Raw genomic sequence first — 14,066 nt, forward strand, 5'->3', positions numbered from 1 at the left:
ATAACCATAGTATGTGGAATGTGTGTACTGGGAAGCATCATCTGAATGTGTCAAGCAATAAATCACCAGGGCCATTACTAAGATCAGTTTCAACAGGCAGAGGATAAATAAACCAGAGCATAGCAAGTATTCTAAGAGTTTTTAAAAACCCTAGAAAAATGAGCATAAACAAGCTTCCAAAAAGCTGTGAAAATCAAGGTAAATGCTGTGATTTTGCATATTTGTCTATAAACTGAAAGTTTTTGAGATCAATAATACTTTCCATTGAAGGAGTCACCAGTGGCCCAATGAAGACACCGTGCAGCCATGCTGAGGGACCATATCACCACTGACAGAGTCACAAGTGGCCTGATAAAGACACCGTACAGCTATGCTGAGGGACCACATCAGGGATGGTGGCAGTGCCTCTTCCTCTCCCATGTCCTTCTCGTCCTATCTCAGACTTAGTTTTTAGTTATTTATGAATAGACAATTATCTTAGTTACTTACAGTTCTTTTAGTTAATTCTAAACTGCCTATATAAATTCAACCCAAACCAATAAAAAGGAAAATTACACATAAAAACTTTCCCCCCTTTTCTCTGAAACATTGATCAAGATTTTGAAAATTTTCTCACCTTCCCACACTGAAAGAAAAATTATCAATATTTTGTGTTGAAGTTATATAGTGACAGTAACACAAGATGTCTTCAACATACTCTGTTGTTGTTCTCTTAATAATGATGCTGAATTCATATAAACACATAATCCAAATGGAAGGACCTTGTAGACCTAGGTTTATGTTATTCTATCATTGTTAAAGAACATTTAATTTCTCCCAGCTATACTATTTTTATTACATCTCTGAATTCAGTTGTATTTGCTATACACATTCTTCCTAAGATTTCTTTCCCAAAATTCACACAAAAGAGTTGATAAACTGATTTGTGTATTAAAATGATGAAAAAATATATATTATCTGCCTTAAGAGAGTATTGGTTGTAGTATTAAGGCCACTCCATATAGTTAAAAGGGAGGTTTATTTTGTGGGGTAACTTACAAGTAAAGGGATAGGTTACAGGGTCCGGGAAAGGTGTAGCTCAGTCCAGCGGTGTTCTCTGCAGAACTCTGCTTAGTCTACATCCAGCATCCAGGATCCAGGAACCAAGAGAGCCAGCACATCTGGATCTGGGGTCTTCAGGGCTCCTGTCTCAGCCCCACCTTGTAGGAGTGACAGTTACCAAAGTCTCAGTGGGGGTAGTACTTCCAGACCAAAGCTGGAACAGCTACCCACTACAAGAGAGCTCTGGAAATGAATTTTAAAATGAAGAATATTAGTTATGTAGAAGGATGATAATACTGGTGATTTTGGGAACTAGCCATGTTTCTAACAGAATAACATAGATAGGAATTATTTTGGCCAAGTTAAGAAAATACTGTATAATATCTTCAATTAAAGCAACGTGTATACACACAATGTAGATTCCTGGGATGTTTAATTTAGACATATGTTTATATGTTAACTACACAAGATTTCAAAGGAATTTTTACAGCAGGCTGACTTTTGGAAATAGTATCACTGCAATTTGTATTTTATCTTTTGATAACTCTCAGTTTCATTGAATGAGCCAGATACTGTTCGGATTACTTGGTTTTAGGTATTTAGGTTTTAGAGTACTGAAGCTTCCCACCCCACCCCCTGCCCTGAACATAGAGCATAGCATAGAGCTATCATATTATCAGCTATACCACTATTCCTCAATATTGGAATGGACAAAGATTGTGGTAGACATACAAAAAGGAGTTTCATTCATTTACAAGGAAGAGAGAAATCATGTTGTTGTCAGGGAATTGGATGAACTGGTGGTTGCTATATTTAGGGAAATAAACTCTGAATGGCAAATATTTCATGTTCTTCATCATTTGTGGATCCCAGATTATATAGACATGTATAAACTCACTTTGACGCAGGACACAGTAACAGTGAGACTGTCTGCATAGTGAAGGCAACTTTACCATGAGGGAGGAGAGAGTAGAAACGGGACAATAGATATATGAATATAGCCAAAGTACTTGATATACTCGGATAAACTTGTTTTCAGCAAATCCATTACCACACACACAATGGATGTATGCCATTAAACTTTGACGTATTTCAATAAAATCTTTGAATCTATGTAAAAAACAAAACCAAAGAAACAAAACAAAATCAAGTAAATAAATAAGAAAACCAACATTCCATCACTGTCATTCTTGTAAATATGTGAGGACATTTCAAAGAACATGGTGGAAGTACAAATTAAAAAGGCTCTTCAATATTGCTCAGGCTATAACATCTAATTAGCATTTCTAGGTCCATCATTTCATTGAGATGAGTGGCACCATAAGGCAGCTCATGAACGTGACAACAAAGTAATTTACCTTGGTCAGATATCTGATTTCAGTCTAAGTGCTCGCTTCGCTTAATAAATCTAAGTGCCACTTAACATGAGCACTTCACTTCACATCTTCCTTCTGTGCAGGGAGCTGGTTGTTCTGTTTTACAACAGAGGTCAGTGTGGGTGTTCATTTGAATCTTTCCACTCTGTGGGTATCCTAGTTCTCAAGTTTGTAAAATAATTATAAAACATGCAATTTGAATTTCCATAAGACATTTTCTTTATTAAATACTCTACTAAAACTTTAGTTTCAAATATTATTTTGTTTTTACTCATGTTGGTATAGACATTTTGAAAATCCTTCTGTGTTTGAACATATTACAAAATAACCAACAAACAACACATGAAAAATATTTAATTTCAAAACCACTAACATCAGTCTTAAGAAACCGCATATAAGTTTCATGAAATGATTAGAGTGAATGAAGAGATTTTCAAACTATGACAAATTTCATTATGATTTAGTTAAGAGTGGCAACATGTTTAACTTCAAATATTTATCAATAGACGTTTGCTGTTTGTTACTTTTAATTAAATTATTTTGGCTTATCTTCATCACAAGGATATTTAAAAAGTATAACATTTATTGTGGCTTTGTTTTGTTTTGTGGTGCTGGAGGTCAGGCATGGGGCTATGCTCATGTTGAGCAAATATTTTATCAGAAAAACTTGTCTTTTTAACTTTCTCAAACTATTTTCCTTAATATTGTTCTCCAGCAATAAGTAACCAATTAAAATCTTTATGTTGAATTAAAACTCTAGTAATTTAGTTTTAAGTCAAACTTGGACATTAACTCTTCCAGAGTTTTATGAGTGATTTGAATAATAATATTCCTAAAACATTAGAGCATCACTTACAGAGGATGAGTACAAATTGCATTAAATAGTTCTTCTTTTTCATTCATTTAAAAATTTAAACCCTAATTTCTTTTTTTCTACTTTGAGATTTTATTTATTTTTATTTTATTACCATGAGCATTTGCCTGCTTGTATATCTGTTCACCAAACACATGCAGTGTCCATGGTTGCCAGAAAAGGACGTCAGATTCCCTGGGCCTGGAGTTACAGATAGTTGTGAGATATTATGTTGGGTGCTTGGAATCAAACCTAGGTTCTTTGGAAGAGCCCCAAGTGCTCTTCACTGATGAGATGGCTCTCTTCCCATTCTTCTATTTTTCTTTATCTTAACTTTTCTCTCTTGGAAAAAGAGTTTGCTAAAATATCAAATTATGCTCTCCAAAGGCTGTTTGCACTTCTAATTACTCTGCCTTCCTATCCCGTCTCTCATTCCTCAGTATTTAATAACACACACCTTGTACATTCAAGTGAAGGTCAGTGTGACATTTCTATACATACATGCATCCATTCTACCCTTGCCCATCCCAAGCCCTAGTACACAGAACTTCACTTTCAGGTCAACTTTAAAAAATTACTTGTATGAGAGAGAACATACAATAATTTTCTTTCTGTATCTGACTCACTTTGCATAATATGCTACCTCCTCTATGTTTTTTTTTCCTGAAGCCAATTTAAACATTAAGACTAATGTGATATATCAGGGTAAATATCTAGCTCCAAAGAATAAATAATGACTAAATCATTGGATGTCATAGATGTCTAAGAAGACAAATACTTGAAATTACACAAATTTTCTCACAGGGAAACTTCATTTCCTTACCTAGACAATTATATAAAAATATTTGTCTATGTCCTCCAATGAGGCCACTCTCTACAAGTCTATGGGGGACATTTTCTTTTTTGTTTGTTTGTTTGTGTTTCGAGACAGGGTTTCTCTGTGTAGCTTTGCACCTTTCCTGGAACTCACTCTGTAGACCAGGCTGGCCTCGAACTCATAGAGTTCCACCTGCCTCTGCCTCCTGAGTGCTGGGACTAAAGGCATGTGCCACCACCGCCCGGCTGACATTTTCATTCAAAACACTTCAGTGGACTTTTCTTTAAGCGAAATTTTCAATATAAGATAAAGAAAGTCTCACATAAGCTGAATGCTTAGTAAGAGTGTTACCATTTCTCAAGGTTTCATCTACTCTTTGAAATTAGATGGTGTCTTTGCAAATTACAGACATGTATAGAATGCATTGTGATCCTATTCCTAATTCTCTCTTATCCCTGATGTCTCCTTTGTTCTTCCTCAGCATTTCCCCATGTTATTTTTGTTGTTGTTTTGACACAGGGTCTCATTATGTTGGCCTAGAACTTACTATGCAGTCCTGGTCTTGTATGTATGTGTGTGAAGGGCTTATACAGGTAGTCACAGCTATATTCCTCTTAATCCCTTGTAAAATATCTAGCCTTTTTCTAGGAAATTCAGGCAATTAAAAAAAAAAACAAGCTTTTATAAAACTAATGAGCTACAGATAAACTCAGAGGCTTGTAACATGAACAATAGGTATCTCAAAGTTACCCACTTAAAGCAGAGTATCCAAAAAAGGGTCTTGAGGCTTAAATGAAGTAAGAACAGTAAAATGTTTCATAGACCCTGAATGATTTATATATTCCTCTCTAGAAACTATATTCATGTAGCAATTACTTACCTAATATTCAAGGTTCTGAAGAACATCTTTTGATATGACTCTTAGCAAAATGACAAAACTTCTCAAACTAATATTTAGGCAAGAATTTTTTTCTTATTTTCCCAAAACAGCAATGATGGGATACCTTTTTCTTAGTTATATTTTACACTGATGTCAGTCTGATAACCCCACAACTATCCCCAAAGTTTCTTTAAAACGATTACAGCAGGTCCATTGGTTTTTTGGTTCAGTCAAATAAATATCTATCGAATGCTTTCTCTGTTCACAGCATGAACACAGAAGTAACCCTTCCCTCCAGAACTTACAAAATATATTGAATTTATATGATTAGCCTAGACAATTTTTCTAGTCAGCAAACATTGAAAGGCCTGCCCCCTTATGCTATCACCAATCATTAAAATTAGAATAACTTTAACTGCCAGTCTTAACAGAAATAATCACCATTTGGAATACTGCGTGTGTGTCTTTATTATCATATTTCCAGACAAGAGAACCAAAACAATGAAAACCAAGTCAGTTGCTCCATTACTAATAGAGCAAGAAAGAAGAACTCACCATTTCCTCTGATTTTTCTATCAATCTCAAGAGGAAAAAAAAAAATGATGGGCAATTTAAGTAAAAGGAAGTGTCAGTTCTCAGTGACATAATTATGAGAATACTGCAGATAATAAAGAGTACCAGAAGCAACCCGAGATGTGTACCTTTGTGATACTCAAAGAGCTGTCACATAGCTCACTTCCAACAATGATTTAAAAATAGAAGAAATATTCACCAAAAGATATAGTTTAGCTTCGAATTTTCTGACAAAAAGTGGTGCAGATGGCGCCCCAAAGAAGAGACTGGCATGGACCTGTATCTTCTCTCTGAAATGACTAATGTATCACTACAGTCCTGCCAGAACTATGTGAGGCCCGTGCCAGAGAGGATAATTTTATTATCAGACTGTGCTCCAATTCTTCCCCATTGTGGTGGGGTGTGGCTCCTCTGCAACGTAGAGCCCCCATCCAAAGACACAAACGTAACATTACAAAACATGAAATTCTGCATTTTTTTTAAATGTTTAAGAGAAACCAAATTTATCCTGTAGTAAACAAACATAGTTGCCTGGTGTCTACATAAAAGTCTAGCTGTGATAAAAACTAAATGAGAGTTAAGGCTAAAGGCTTATGCTTAGATAGCCAAAACAGAACACAAAGAAAACTTGATATAGGTTTTGTATAAACCAGCAAGCTATATTCTTTCAACTCCTGTAAATTTGAATTTAGGAGCTCCCTGTAAGCATCAAACACAACTTAGTCACCTGGAATCACTGATTTCGTTCAATTCATGAGACATTAATGAAAATCCACCTAAAAGAATAGTGCAGTGTATCCATACTCTGTGGCATTTGAATGAAAGTCAGCATGCAGAAAGGAGTTAGGTTGCGTGTTACACAGTAAGCATATTTTAGCTTGACATTAGAAATTAGTATGTTTGAAAATGCGTGCACACACATGTATACACTCATTCATGTGTCACTAAGATACATTCTAAATCATTTATCGCTAAGTGATCTCATCATGGTGTGAACACGACAGAGTGTGCTTCCAGAACTTAGGTGGTGTAACATATTAAAGGTTCAGCATGCTGTTTAGTTTTTGTCCGCCCAACACACGCTAGAGTCGTGTGTCATGGCAGAAAGTTGATTGAAAAAAAGCCTTCATCAGAATGGATGACAGGCGAATCTGTGCAGGCATTTTCTTGATTAGTGAATGCTGTACGAGGGCACTACCACAGACAGGTGACACGCCGTGGCAGATGGTAGTGGGCTGTTTAAGAAAGGGGGTTGAGTAAGCCACGGAGGACAAGCCAGTGAGCAGCATTCCTTTATTGTTCCCATCTCTGCTTGCACTGCCGCCCCGTCTTCCCTTCATGATGACTTGAAGCTGTAAGATGAAATAAACCCTCTCCTCCACAAGTTGCTTTTGGCCAGTGTTTCGATCACAACAACAGAAGCCAAAATAGGACAGGAATTGGTACCACAGTCATGGGGTATTGTTGGGGCAGACCTGATGATGTTGTTTAGGGGACAATTTTGGAGCTCAGGTTGGAATGAGCTGTTTGATGGGAGCTTGGAAAATGGGAATTCTGAAAAAGATAAAATATAATGAAGTTTTGGCTTATGAATTTTTAGTTAATTTAAATTTTTCATTTATTTTATATCCTGATCACAGTTTCCTCTTCCTCCTCCTCTTTCATTGCCTCGCCCTGACTCCCCTCTACCCCATCCACTCTTCCTCCATCCCTGTTTTGAAAGGGGCAGGCCTTCCATGAGCATCAACAAAGTATAGCACATCAAGTTGAGTCAGGACCAAGCTCCTCTCCCTGCATCAAGGCTGAGCAAAGCAACCCAGCATGGGGAAAAGGTTCCCAAAAGCCAGGTCAAGCATCAGGGACAAATTTTGATTCCACTGCTAGGGGCCCCACAAACAGACTAAGCTACACACTGTCACACACATACAGAGGGCCTAGGTCAGTCTCATAGAGGCTCCCTAGGTGTTGGTCCAGAGTCCATGAGCTCCCAGGAGCCCAGGTCAGCTATCTCTGTGGGTTCTTCAGTCATAACCTTCACCCTCCTGGCTAGTACAATCCCTCTTCCCCCTCTTCAATAGGACTCCCAAACTTGACCTGGTACTTGGTTGTGGATCTCTGCAGCTGCTTCCATCAGTTACTGGATGAAGGCTCTATAATCACAATTAGGGTATCACCAATCTGATTATTGGAGTAGGTCAGCTCAGGTACCCTCTCCACCATTGTTAGTAGTCTAATCTGGGGTCATCTTTGTGAATTCCTGACAATGTCACTAGCACCTGGTTTCTTCCTTACCCCATAATGGCTCCCTCTATCAAGATCTTTTTCATTGCTCTCCCACTCTGTCCCTCCCCCAACTTGATCATCCTGTTCCCTTACATTCTCATTCCCCATTCCCTCTCCTCCATTGCTTCCCTCCTCATCCCCAGTTTACTCACAGAGATCTGTTTTCCCTTCCCAAGAAGATCCATGTGTCCCACTTAGAATCCTCCTTGTTTCCTAGCTTCTCTGGATTTGCAGATTGTAGTCTGGTTATCCTTTACTTTACACCTAATGTCCACTTATGAGTGAGTATATACCATGTTTGTCATTCTGGGTCTGGGTTACATCACACAGGATAATTTTTTCTAGTTTCATCCATTTGCCTGCAAAATTTCATGATGTTGTTTTTTTATACCATTGTGTAAATGTACCACATTTTCTATACCAGTTCTTCAGTTGAGGGTCATCTAGGTTGTTTCCAGGTTCTGGCTATTATTAATAACAGTGCTATGAAGATAGTTGAGCAAGAGTTCTTATGGTAGTATGGAGTGCCCTTTGGGTGTATGCCCAAGATTGGTATAGCTGGGTCTTAAGTTAGATTGATTCCCAATTTTCTGAGAAACTGCCGTATCAATTTCCAAAGTGGCTGTACAAGATTGTAGTCCCACCAGTAGTGGAGGAGTGTTCCCCTTACTCCACATCTTCTCCAACATAAGCTGTCATTAGTGTTTTTCTTTGTCTTAACTACTCTGACAAGTGTAAGATGGTATCTCAGAGTTGTTTTCATTTGATTTCCCTGATGGCTAAGGATGTTGACAATTCTTTAAGTGTATCTCAACCATTTGAGAATTTTCTTTTGTACCCCATTTTTAATTGAATTATTTGGTATTGAATGTCTAGTTTCTTGTGTTCTCTATATATTTTGGAGATCAGCCCTCTGTCAGATGTGGGGTTGGTGAAGATCTCTTCCATTCTGTAGGCTGTCATTTTGTCTTATTTACTCTGTCCTTTGCCTTACATAAGCTTCTTGGTTTCAGGAGGCCCCATTTATTAATTGTTGTGCTCAGTGTCTGTGCTACTGATGTTATATTCAGGAAGTTATCTCCTGTTCCAATGCTTTCAAGGCTACTTCCCACTTTCTCTTCTATCAGGTTCAAAGTAACTGGATTTATGTTGAGGTCTTTGATCGACTTGGACTTGAGTTTTGTGCATAGTGATAGATATGGATCTATTTGCAATCTTCTACCTGCCTACATCCAATTGTCAGAACCATGTGTTGAAGATGCTATCTTTGGGTTCTTTGTCAAAAAACCAGATGATTATAGGTGTGTGAATTTATGTCAAGATCTTTGATTTGATTCCATTGACCCACCTGTCTGTTTTTATGCCAATACCAGCTATTTTTATTACTGTAACTCTATAGTAGAGCTTGAAGTCAGGAATGATAATACCTCTAGAAGTTCCTTTATAGTACAGGATTGTTTTAGCTATCCTGATTTTTTTGTTTTTCCATATGAAGTTGAGTATTGTTATTTCAAAGTCTGTGAAGAATTGTGTTGAGTTTTAATGGGGATTGCATTGGATCTATAGATTGCTTTTGGTAAGAAGGCCATTTTTACTATGTTAATCCTACTGATCCATGAGCATAAAAGATCTTTCTATTTTCTGATATCTTCTCTGATTTATTTTTTGAAAGACTTAAAGTTCTTGACATACAGGTCTTTCACTTATTTAGTTAGAGCTATCCCACTATAATTTGTACTATTTGTGGCTATTGTAAAGGGCGTTGTTTCCCTGATTTCTTTCTCAGCCCATTTATCATTTGTATATAGGAGGGCTACTGATTTTTTTTTAGTTAATCTTGTATCCAGCCACACCACTGAAAGATGTTTATCAGCTGTAAGAGTTCCCTGGTAGAATTTTTGGGTTCACTTATGTATACTATCATATTATCTGCAAATATTGAAAGTTTGACTTCTTCCTTTCCAATTTGTGTCCCCTTGATCTCCTTTTGTTGTCATATTACTCTAGCTAGAACATGGAATACTATACTGAATAGATATGGAAAGAGTGAAGAGCCTTGTCTTAGTCCTGATTTTGGGGGGAATCTTTTGAGATTCTCTCCATCTAATTTGATGTTGTCTGTCAGCTTGCTATATATTGTTTTTTATAATTTTTAGATATATTCCTTGTATCCCTGATCTCTCCAAGACATTTATCATGAAGGAGTTTTGAATTTTGTCAAAGGCCTTTTCAGCATCTAATGAGATGATCATGTGTTTTTGGGTTTTTTTTTTCAGTTTGTTTATATGTGGATCACATGGACAGATTTTCATATATTGAACCATCCCTGCATCTCTAAGATGAAGCCTACTTGATCATGGTGGATGATTTTTTTTATGTGTTCTTGGATTTGGTTTGCCAGTATTTTATTGAGTATTTTTGCATCAATATTCATGAGGGAGATTGGTCTGTAATTCTCTTTCTTTGTTACACCTTTCTATGGTTTGGGTATCAAGGTAACGGTAGCCCCACAAAAAGAAATTGGCAATGTTCTTTCTTTTTCTATTATGTGAAACAATTTGAGAAGTATTGATATTAGCTTTTCTTTGAAATTCTGATAGAATGCTGAAACTATATGGCCCTAGGCTTTTTTTGGGTTGGGAGACTTTCAATGACTGTTAGAGGTTATAAATCTATTTAAATAGTTTGGTTTTGATTTAACTTTGGTATGTGCTACCTATCCCTAAAACTATCCATTTGTTTTATATTTTCCAATATTGTGGAGTACAGGTTTTTGAAGTATGACTTAATGATTATCTGGATTTCATCAGTGTCTCTTGTTATATCTCTCTTCTTCATTTCGTTGGTTCTTTGTATTGTTCTCTTTGTTTCTATTTTATTGATTTCAACCCTCAATTTCATTATTTCCTGGCATCTACTCCTCCTGGATGAGTTTACTCCTTTTTGTTCTAGAGTTTTCAGGTGTGCTGTTAAGTTGCTAGTGTGAGATTTCTCCAAATTCCTTATGTGGCCACTTAGTGCTCTGAACTTTCCTCTTAGCATAGTGTCCCATAAATTTGGGTATGTTATGTATTCATTTCCATTGAATTCTAGGAGGTCTTTACTTTATTTCTTCCTTGGCCCAATGGTAATCCAGTTGAAAGCTGTTCAGTTTCCACGAGTTTGAAGGTTTTTTGTAATTTTTCTTGTTTTTGAACTCTAACTTTAATCCATGGTGATCCAATAAGATACAGAATTTATTCCAATTTTTTTGTATCTGTTGAGATTTTCTTTGTGGCCAAGTATGTGGACAGTTTTAGAGAAGGTTCCATGAGGTGCTGAGAAAAAGGCATATTCTTTTGTTTGGGGGTAAAATGTTCTATAGATGTAAATTAAGTCCGTTTGAGTCAGAACATCTGTTAGTTCCCTTGTTTCTCTCTTAAGTTTCTGTCTGGCAGATCTGTCCATTGGTGAGAGTTGGGTATTGCAGTCTACCACTGTTAATTTATGGGTCTTGATGTGTGATTTAAGCTTTAGTAATGTTTCTTTTACATATGTATGTGCCCTTGCATTTGGGGCATAAATGATTAGAATTGAGACTTCATCTTGATGGAATTTTTCTTTAATGAATATGAAATGTCCTTCTCCATCTCTTTTGATTAATTTTAGTTTGAAGTCTATTTTGTTAGATATTAGGATAGCTACATCAGTTGGCTTCTTACGTCCATTTTATTGGAAAATCTTTTCCCAACATTTTACTCAGAGGTAATGCCTGTCTTTGAAGTTGAGGTGTGTTTCTTGTATGCAGCAGAAGGATGGATCCTGTTTTTCTTTCCATTCTGTTAGCCTGTGTCCTTTTTTTTTCTGCCAATTGAGTCCATTGATATTAATGACCAGTGATTGTTAATTACCGTAATTTTTTGGCTTTGGTGGTTGTGATGGTAGTGTGTGTGTGTGTTTCCCTTCTTTGGGTTTTGCTGGTGTGAGATTATACACTGCCTGTGTTTTCATGGGGGCAGCTAACTTCCTTGGGTTGGAGTTTTTCTACTATACTTCTTTCTGTAGGGCTGGTTTTGTGAATAGGTATTGTTTAAATCTGGTTTTGTTATTAAATACCTTGTTTTCTCCATCTATGGTGATTGAAAGTTTTGCTGGCCTCTGTGGTCTCTTAGTATCTGCAAAATGTCTGCCCAGGACCTTCTGGCTTTTAGGGTCTCTATGGAGAAGTTTGGCATAATCTGATATGTCTGTCTTTAAATGTTACTTGGCCTTTTTCCTTTGCAGCTCTTAATAATCTTTCTTTATTCTGCATGTTTAGTGTTTTGATTATTATGTGGCAAGGAGACTCTTTTTTTTTGGTCTAGTCTATTTGGTGTAAGCTTCTTGTACCTTCATAGGCATGTCCTTCCTTAGGTTGGAAAAGTTTTCTTCTATGATTTTGTTGACCATGTTTTCTGTGCCTTTGAGCTGGAATTCTTCTATCCCTATTCTTAGATTTGGTCTTTTCATGGTATCCCAGATTTCCTGGATATTTTGTGTTATGACTTTGTTGGCTTTAATGTTTTCTTTGATTGATGAATCTATTTCCTCTGCTGTATTTTCAACCCCCAGAGATTCTCTCTTCCATCTCTTGCATTCTGTTGGTGATGCTTGCATCTGTAGTTCCTGTTTGTTTACCCAGATTTTCATGTCCAGAATTCCCTCAGTTTGTGTCTTCCTTATTTCTTCTATTTCTGTTTTCATGTCTTGAGCTGTTTCCTTCACCTGTTTGACTGTTTTTTGTTTTGTTTTTGTTTTTTGTTTTTTGTTTTTTGTTTTTCGAGACAGGGTTTCTCTGTGTAGCTTTGCGCCTCTCCTGGAACTCACTTGGTAGCCCAGGCTGGCCTCGAAGTCAGAGATCCGCCTGGCTCTGCCTCCCGAGTGCTGGGATTAAAGGCGTGCGCCACCACCGCCCGGCTGTTTGACTGTTTTTTATTGGCTTTCTTTAAGGGATTTATTGATTTCTTCCCATTTTTTGTTTGTCTTTTCCTCAGTATCTTTTTTTTTTTTTTTTTTTGGTTTTTCGAAACAGGGTTTCTCTGTGTAGCTTTGCGCCTTTCCTGGAACTCACTTGGTAGCCCAGGCTGGCCTCGAACTCACAGAGATCCGCCTGACTCTGCCTCCTGAGTGCTGGGATTAAAGGCGTGCGCCACCACCGCCCGGCTTCCTCAGTATCTTTAAGGGAATTTTTCATTTCCTCTTTAAGGGACTTTATCACCTTTATAAAGTTTTTAAGGTCATTTTCTTGTGCTTCAGCTGTGTTAGAAGGTTCAGGTCTTGCTGATACAGGATTATTGGGTTCTGTGGTGCCATATTGCCCTTTCTGATGTTTAATATGTTCTTACACTCATGTTTGTATGTCTGGGTTTAGGATGATTATAAGTACAGTTGTTGATTCTTGTGTTGTCTTTGTTGGATGGGTGTTTTGTTCCTTTATCATTTGTTTCCTTTATAGTCTTCTGTCCTGAGTGACCAAGATTTCTGATGATTGGCAGGTCTTCAGGTCCAGTAGGATTGTCTCAGCTAAGGTTTATGTGTGTTTTGGTGTAACACGAATCTTAAAAGGTCTCATTAATAATTTAAAAAAGCCATGGAACCAGATATTGGGGTGAATGCTGGATGATCAGAGGGACAGAACAAGCCATAGCTAACCTTGCCTCGCCAACTTCTCAGCCAATCCTGTTTCCTCAAGCAGGAAGTCTTCGAGTCCTTATTCGAATGGATCGCAGCTGAACTGCTCCTAAAAGCCTAAAAGCTTAAAAGCCTCTAGTTCCTGGTTCTCATGCCTTATATACCTTTCTGCTTCCTACCATCACTTGCTGGGATTAAAGGCATGTGTCTTTGCCAAGCAGGACATGAGATTTCAAGTCCTTGGATTAAATGTGTGTGCCCCCATGTCTGGCTCTGTTTCCAGTGTGGCCTTGAAGTCACAGAGATCCAGATGGTTCTCTGCCTCCCCAGTGATAGGATTAAAGATGTATGTGCCACCATTTTCTGGCCTCTATGTCTATCTAGTGGCTGTTATGTTCTCTGACCCCAGATAAGTTTATTAGGGTGCACACTATATTGGGGGACATAATATCATCGCAGTTTGGGTGCCTAGATCCAGGGTATCCTCCTGTTCTTCTTACTAGTATGGGCTATACCTGTTCTTATGGAGTCTGTTCTTCCAACTGGTATGTGTTGTGCCTGTGCTTATGGAGTCTGCTGTAGTTTCAGGGGAGG

Source organism: Peromyscus californicus, unplaced genomic scaffold (assembly GCF_007827085.1).
Source record: "Peromyscus californicus insignis strain IS unplaced genomic scaffold, ASM782708v3 Scaffold_15__1_contigs__length_86483966, whole genome shotgun sequence".
Taxonomy (NCBI): domain Eukaryota; kingdom Metazoa; phylum Chordata; class Mammalia; order Rodentia; family Cricetidae; genus Peromyscus; species Peromyscus californicus.